This window comes from Myotis brandtii, unplaced genomic scaffold (genome assembly GCF_000412655.1).
Source record: "Myotis brandtii unplaced genomic scaffold, ASM41265v1 scaffold140, whole genome shotgun sequence".
NCBI lineage: Eukaryota > Metazoa > Chordata > Mammalia > Chiroptera > Vespertilionidae > Myotis > Myotis brandtii.
Genome location: NW_005355000.1, coordinates 1,604,096 through 1,612,504, shown reverse-complemented (window position 1 = coordinate 1,612,504; position 8,409 = coordinate 1,604,096). Strand labels below are relative to the sequence as shown.

Below are 8,409 nucleotides of genomic sequence, written 5' to 3'. Positions count from 1 at the left end.
TCCCCTTTCTTCGCTGTGGCCCCTACCAAAATGAGACACCAAGGGGGCCTCCGAGAAGACAGCAGGACTTCAGACAGTCAAGTCTAAAAATCACTTGACTGTCCCCTGACAGACTTTCCTGCTCTTCCAATCTAGAATCTGTACAGTCAATTGATGTAGTTTCTTGAGGTATTAAGTTCATACTTTTCTTTTTCTGTGGAATGAGCATCTTAAATCTTATCTGTTTCAAATGATGAGTTCCCCTCACCAGTATCATGAAATTTCATTCATTCATTCTCTTATCAAGGTCCATTAGGAAACCCAGGCATCTCTCCTCTAGGTAATAATCAATTAACATGCTAAAAATATTTTCAAGATCATTGTTGCAAAGATCCTCACAAATGCTCTGTGAGGTAGGTATCATTACTCTCATTTTACAGATCAGGGAATAAGGCTCAAAAGATAGGTGAATATGCCAAGGTCATATAGTGTTGGAAATGCCACCCAAATCATCTGACCCCACTAACTACCAGAGTGTCTTCCAGGAGCTGGGAATAGATTGGTGAGCAAGTCAAAAGAGGTTCTTACCATCATGGGCCATATGTTCTAGATGGAAATCTATTTGAGGAATTGTAAGGAGACCAGTGTGGTTGGACTGGAGGGAGGGAGAGGAACTGAGTCAAGAGGAGGCATCAGAGATGTAATTTGGTCATTTGTCCACAACTGCCTACTTCTCAAACCTCATCTTCCCCCCTTCCCATGATCTTTTGCACGGGACTCACTCTGGTTTCACTTTCGTCTTTTTTGAGTCAAGAGCTAGAAGGGTTAAATCCAATTATGCTAACTCTGGAACCCAGTAGTTTTATAAAAGTAGGCTTGCTGGTGAAATGGTAAAGGAGAGTCTATGGGCGAATCTTCCTAACGCTGTTTTCTTTTTTCCTTCTCATTTGGAAGTCAATTGACCAAATGAATCATTGTCTTTGCAGTTAAGAATTGCCAAGTCAAGAAAATATGATGCTTTACTTTGTGGGACACCCACTCATTCTGTAACACATCTATCCTGAAATGGGGCGGCGGGGGGGGGGGCGTGTTTAAAAGCCATGGCAGTGATCTGTGCTCCAAAATTTGAAGGGAGAGCCCTATGTTCTTAGTTCCACAGCTGCAGAATTTATGGGATAAGCCTTGGTTTCTGTTAAAACCAATGAACAAACAGACTTTATAACTGACAAATCCCCTAGGCCCAATGTAATCAAATAGATTAATGATGTCTTCCAGCAATTAGCAATCCCACAGGATTATTGTCCTCTGTTAACATGAGGAGGGAGGTTTCTTTGTTTGTTTTTGTTTTAAGTAACGCTCTGTTAACATGAGGAGGGAGGTTTCTTTGTTTGTTTGTTTTTGTTTTAAGTAACATGAAGAGTGGAATCTGAATGTTAGATGTAATCCTTTTGAACCAGAGCATCAGAAAGTTTCAATGGACAAAGAATATTTCAGTGTGCAGGTGAGACCTAGAGTCCAACAACCCCAGGCACTATTTATAAGGCCTTGTCACAGGACCCTGGGAAGTACACTGGAGGCAACCACACTTGCCCTTTGCTTTAAGAGCCAAGGTGACACTGAAAGGAAGTGGCAAACCAAGGATGGAAGAGTTGACAGGGCAAGCACCACCCTTGAAAGACCTCATACCTTAAACTGCCATTATCCCTTTGCTGAAATGCAGGGTCACTAAAACCCCCAAATGCCAACAATATGGAACAATATGTCAGCAAACGGAACAAGAGTGAACCATACAATAAGATAGCAATGATAATGACAACACAGGCGATAGCTTCTGCCACTTATTGAGCATATTATGAGCCAGGAGCTTGACACTTTATCTAATTTCACTCTCACATCATCCCTGTGAGGTAGATACTAGTATAATAACAGATGCTTTTAGAATACTAGATGCTGTTATAATCCCCATTGCACAGAAAACAAAACTCAGAGTCTAAATCATAGGTAACATGCCCACGGTCACTGGGATACTGAATTTCAGGCCTTCAAATTCTAGAAGAAGTGAGCTTAACACTAAGCATGATGTCCCTTTCAGAGCATTTGTGTGAATCTGATCATATTTCTGGTTTTAAAGACTCTTTGAAAGCAGAGTTAGATGTTTTAAAATTCACTGAGCCTGTTTTTCATGGGAGACAAGTCTTTTAGTTATGATTTGATTTGGTTGTATTTCTAAATTCACAGATTCACAGTAAACAAACATGTCAAGCTCAGTCAAAGACAATCTAAATTATGAATTAACTAATTATGTATTAAGAGGCCCGGTGCACGGATTCATGCACGGGTGGGGTCCCTCAGCCTGGCCTGCGCCATCTCGTAATCTGAGACCCCTTGGGGAATGTCTGACTGCCAGTTTCAGCCAGATCCCCACATCAGCCAAAACTGACAGTCAGCCGGGGAGGAGTCCCAGCCAGGGCTGGGCGCAGCTCCGCTGCCACTCATCCCTGCCCCACTGTGCCTGGCGCTGCCCGGTAGCACTATCACAGAGGCGGGACAGGCTCCTGCCTCCACAACTGCACTCACCAGCTGTGAGCCCAGCTTCTGGCTGAGCATCGCTCCCACTGTGGGAGCACACTGACCATCAGGGGGCAGCTCCTGCATTGAGCGTCTGTCCCCTGGTGGTCAGTGTGCATCATAGCAACTGGTTGACCGGTCGTTTCAGTTGTTCGGTCGTAACTGTCACTTAGGCTTATATATATATAGATTTGGTTGCCTAGCTGTCCATGTTCTATGCCATTTGGAACAGTCAATTTGCACATTGCTTGTTTGTTTGATTTTTAAATGCCATGACAGAGTTTACCCTTTTTAACAAAACAAAAATAAATCACACATAAATGTCCTTTTAGATGGATAAAAGGTAGAGTGAGAGGGAGGGAGGGAGGAAGGGAGAGAGGGAGGGAGAATGATGGATAGGAGGAAGAACAACCACTCATAGCATCCTAACTGACATCCAGTGAGGAGAGAGCAGGGAAAGGAAGTCACCCTTCAGGTTTCTGAGATGCCTGACAAACGCATCCTTCTGTTAGGAGAGTTCTTGGCCACAGGTAAAGAGAGGCTTCCTCCCCCTCCCACCTTCTGATCAAACAGCTCATTTTGTAAGGTGCCAAGCAACAGGCTCAGAACTTGGAGAGACAGACTCTGGTTAGAGCAGTTTACAACAATGTCCCTTGTATTTTCTTCTCAAAATGACATTAAGTATTGTATTCAAACAGAGGTCTTATACACCTTCTCAGATTATCCTACTGCCCTTGCTCTCTCCTGGCTGGTGCCTCCTTCACACAGGGTCATTCTTTCACTTCCGGAGAGGGGATCGCTTCTGAGAAGATGCCAAGGGGTTGGCTTCTACAAAAGGTGAGAGCAGAATTCAGTCCCCATGAGGGTAAACCTTGGCCAGTGGGAAATGGGGCTGGGCGGGAAGAGGAACAGATAACTTCCCCTTCCTTTTCCTCATCCATGGACTGTTTCCAGGCATGTGGCCTCCTGTACCCCTTGCAGAAAAGTACTGTGTGCAAAGCCAACAAGCCTGGTACGTGGTTCACATGGCTCTTCATGACTGGCTCATAATGCAAAGCATCTCAGTGCTTCTTTCTTTCCTGACCTGGCTTTTCCCCATCACCACAACCTCCTAAATCAATGTTTTAGTGCCTTACACATGGCTGCACAGCTAGAGACCAAACCCTGGGAGCTGGGTGTAGCTATTCCACTAAGTTCTGGCCAATGGGATGTGAGCAGACATAGTATATACAAATACCAAGGTCTTTTCCTTAAAAAAAAATTTAGTTTACACCTCCATCTCACCCTCCTGACTCCCTTCTTTTTCTCTCTCTCCATCACCCCACTCCCCACTGGCTGAGAAGTAGTAGCAATTCAAACAATTTGGGAGTCTACAAATCATTGATGGCTGAACTGCCATGCCAGTACTGGACCAGTCATCATGGGTTCTTAAGTGAGAGGGAAATAAACTTATGTACTTAAAATGAAAATGTATTAGGTGCCTCAATCTTTGCCCCTTTCTGAAGAATTCAAGCCAAGAGCAGTAATAATCAGGTCTCATCTGCGTTTTGCTGGTGAGCTTCCTTCTGATGAACATTCTTCCCTGGAGTGATACTAAGTGCCCTGGCTTAAGGGAAGGTGCTCCTCTAACTTAGAAGGGCAGGTACTGCTGAAAACCAGTGCTCTCTGGTCAGGCTACAGGGGTGACTCCACCCAGCTTTTCCCCTTCTTTTATATCTGAGACAACCGACAAGTGACATCCAAATGCAAGCATTGATTTCTGGGGCACAGAGGAGGTGGCTTTCTTTATTTTCAAATAAAACTATGAGAAAGGTAGGACGCATGCTCAAATTCTCATGTTAGAGAGGACACAGACTTAAGCAGCTCTCAGGCATCCATTCACTTCCCCTATTAAAGTGACTAAATGAACTCTTAGGAATGGACTAGCCTTGGCCTTTTGTGCTCAACTCAATATGAAAGAAAAACCACCACAAGGCCAACGGCCAAGGCCATGGCCTGCTGAGCAGGATCAACCAAAATTCCTCTGGCAAAATACTGAAACCTAAGGACCACGTGTCTGGGAGTAGAGATTAGAGGGATTATAGAGATAATACAAAACAGAAAAAAATCCAAGTATCCCCATCTGATTAGCAATTCTGCTGCTAGACTTTTACCTTAGGGAAATTACTGAAGAGTCAGGTTTGCTAGAAAGTGATATTATGGCAGGATTATTCATATTAATGTAATAATACAAACCTCCCAAATAACGGAAGTCCTACTGTTAGTAACATGTTTTGCAAATTCTGGTATATTCACACAATATAACACTAAGTAGTCACTCAAAATGATGATAAAGATTTGTAGCCATCAACATGAAAATGAAGTCCATACAATATATGTGTTTTTTAAATTTTTTTAATACCACTGCCTTCTCTCCTATATAGTTTCTTTTTAAAAAAATATATTTTATTGATTTTTTTACAGAGAGGAAGGGAGAGGGATAGAGAGTTAGAAATGTCGATGAGAGAGAAACATCGATCAGCTGCCTCCTGCACATCCTCTACTGGGGATGTGCCTGCAACCAAGGTACATGCCCTTGACCGGAATCAAACCTGGGACCCTTCAGTCCACAGGCCGACGCTCTCTCCACTGAGCCAAACCGGTTAGGGCTATGTGTTTTTTTAAAGCATGTTGATAAGTACAATAAGACGGTGTCTCTATTCTAGAACACTGGTTTTCTAAATATGGTCCCTGGGCCAGCAGCATCAGCATCACTTGGGGAAATGCAAATTCTTGGCCCTAATCCAGATCTATTGAATCCGAAACTCTCGTAGTAGATTCCACTAACCCATTGGTTCTCAACGTTGGCTGCACATTAGAATCACCTGGGAATCTTTTTAAAATCCTGATTTCTGGGCCTTAGAAATCGGGATTTTAAAAAGATTCCCAGGTGATTCTAATGTGCAGCCAAGGTTGAGAACCACTGCACTAACCTGTTGTAATTAGCCTTCCAGGTGATTCGAATGCATGCAAATGATTGAGAACCACTCGTCTAGAACAAGCAGGAGGTTGCTCTACATATTTATAAGGCATGAGTAAGAGCAATGTTCCCCTTTGTTGTTCTAATACAGTCCCGGGTTATTAGTTTACAGTGGCCAGTAACAGAAAAAGCAGCTCCCATGGTCTTAAGCAATTAGTGACTATTACTTCGCAGAAACGTGGACAGGACAGATTCCGGGACCTCCAGTGAAGGCTCCACCACCATATCATGTGATTCTTTCATTTTCAGCCTGGAGTCAGATGGCTGCTGCCTTTCCATGCATCGCATCCAGATATGCCACAGCAGAGGCGAAAAGAACCATTTCCTCTGGACTCTCATTCCTGAGGAGCCCTCCTCTCCCCACAGTCCTTCCCTCATTTCTCATTGGCTGGACCTGGGTCACAAGTTCATCCCTCAGCTAATTGCTTGTGACAGGAACAGGAAAACCATGATTAGCTTAAATTAATCAGGATCCCCCTGAGCTGGAGATAGGCTCACCATCCTTGAAGGAGGGGTACGGAACAAAACTGAGGTCCTGCTGGCAAAGAAGCGAGGAAATGACGTATGAATAGGCAGTAAACTGCTACACTGAGTCTAGGCTAATAGCCATGTTTTTACACTTTTCTATAAAACTGAATTATTCATAACTGTCACCAGTAACTTGTTAGGTGTTGGAAATGGGGCCTACTGTGGTTTGTTTGTTTTCTTTCAGGGGTGTTCCTTACTTTGGAAATGGCTCCGGAGTCTCAAGAGGAAGAAAAATGTATCTCATTCAAGGTTTTTCTTTTTCTTTCTTTTCTTTTGAAACAATTAAAAAAACTGACAATATCAAGCACTGATAAAACTGTGGAGCAACTGGAGATCTCATACATTGCTGGTAGGAGGATAAATTGGTGCAAACACTTTGAAACACCATTTGGTAGTATCTACTGAAGTTAAGCATGCCCTTATCCTATGATCAGCTCAAACTGGAAGCCACCCACGTATCTAACAACAGAAGAATGAATAAAGAAGGTGTGGCGTATGCATACAAAAGCATACTACACAGCAATGAAGATAAACAAGCTACTGATACCTCCTACTACATGGATGCGCCTCACAGATAAAAGATTAAATGAAAAAAGTCAGACACAAAATATAGTTCCATTTATGTGAAGATCAAAGACAGCCAAAATTAGTCTACAGTGACAGAAGTCAAAATAGTTTTCCTCCACACTGATAAAGAAAAGTACTTGCAAGAGAAAAGAAAAACAGATGTATAGAATAGAGCCTTAAAATAGACTCAAGTATATATGAAAATTTAGCACATGATAAAGGTGGCATCTCAAATCACTAGGGCAAAATAAAGATTTTTTAATAAAAGATGTTGAGATAGATGGCTGAGATGAGTAGCCAATTGTAAAAGACAAAATTAAATGCATACTTCATACATTCATACAGCATATTTCATACAGTGAGAATAAGCTCCAATGGATTAGGCAGCCAAATGGAATAATGAAACCATACAGGTACTAGACGAAAACATGGTTGAATCCTTCATTAACCTAGTGTAAGGAAAGGCTTTCTAACAATGATTCAACATCCAGAGGCAATAAAAGCAATATCAGTAAATACAAATATATTTGACTATATATAAACATTTAAAAATGTTCATGACCAAAAAAACACTGTAAACAAATTCAAAAGACAACTGACAAAACATTTGCAACATATATCACAAAGCTCAGTACCACTAAAACACAAAGAGCATTTAAAAATTGGCTTTAAAAAAATCTAACAAGAGCCCTGGCCAGCATAGCTCAGTGGTTGAGCATTGACCTATGAACCAGGAGGTCACAGTTCCATTCCTGGTGAGAGCACATGCCTGGGTTGTGGGCTGGATCCCAGGTGTGGGGTGTGCAGGGGGCAGCCAGTCAATGATTCATCATTGATGTTTCTCTCTCGATCTCTCCCTCTCCCTTCATCTCTAAAATCAATAAAAATATATTTTTTAAAAAAATCTAACGAGTCTCTAAAATCAATAAAAATATATTTTAAAAAAAATCTAACGATAGGGCCCAGTTTCTGTTTAGGGGAATGCCCTTTGGAAGCTGCCCTACCCTGCTGGTGCCCACACGGAGATGGGCAGTGCTGCTGGGGGCGTCGCTGCACGTGGGATTCTGCTGCACCCCCGTGGTCCCCGAATTCTCCACCAGGGTATTTGAAGAGAAAACGGCGGTCATTAAGACGCTGCAGTGAGTTGTGGGCCAGATGCTGCAGAGCCCAGCCTGCGGCTGTGGGACAGCTGCCCTGCCCGGCCGCGTCCTGGGCACCTCCCGTGGCACATTCAAGGAGATGCCAACTTCCACTCTGCCTCTTTCTCTGAAACAGACCGGCCACGGGTCTTAACTACAGGGGCTCCTGGCCAGCTTGGAGTGGGCTTGCTAACTTGTTAAGGAAACAATTTGGGAAGGACAATGTAATTTTGTCTGACATAAGGAAACCCTCCAATCCCGCATTCCATAGCGGCTCATTTATTTATTCTGACATTCTGAATTACAAGAATCTTTGAGAGACCGTGGTAAACCACTGCATCACCTGGTTGATTCATTATAGCACTTTGCTCAGCGCAGTGGGAGAAGCAAACCTGTCCTTGGCGAAAGCCGTAAGCATCACTGGATTTCATAATGTTCTGGACGTTGCCTTGGAACACAGTTTGCAATTGTTTGTGTCCAGCATGATCGGAGCTTCCAGACCTACCTCCCCCGAGAATCTCTGCACTCAGAGACCCAGGATGACCTAGGCAAACCGCGGCTGGCGAGCCACATGCGGCTCTTTGGCCCCTTGAGTGTGGCTCTTCCACA

The 8,409-nt window shown here is 43.3% G+C and overlaps 1 pseudogene; it reads left to right on the top strand.

Moving 5' to 3' along the window:
* The first annotated feature begins 7,642 nt into the window (after positions 1-7,642).
* LOC102238951 overlaps positions 7,643-8,409 on the top strand; it is a 1,453-nt pseudogene continuing 686 nt past the window's right edge.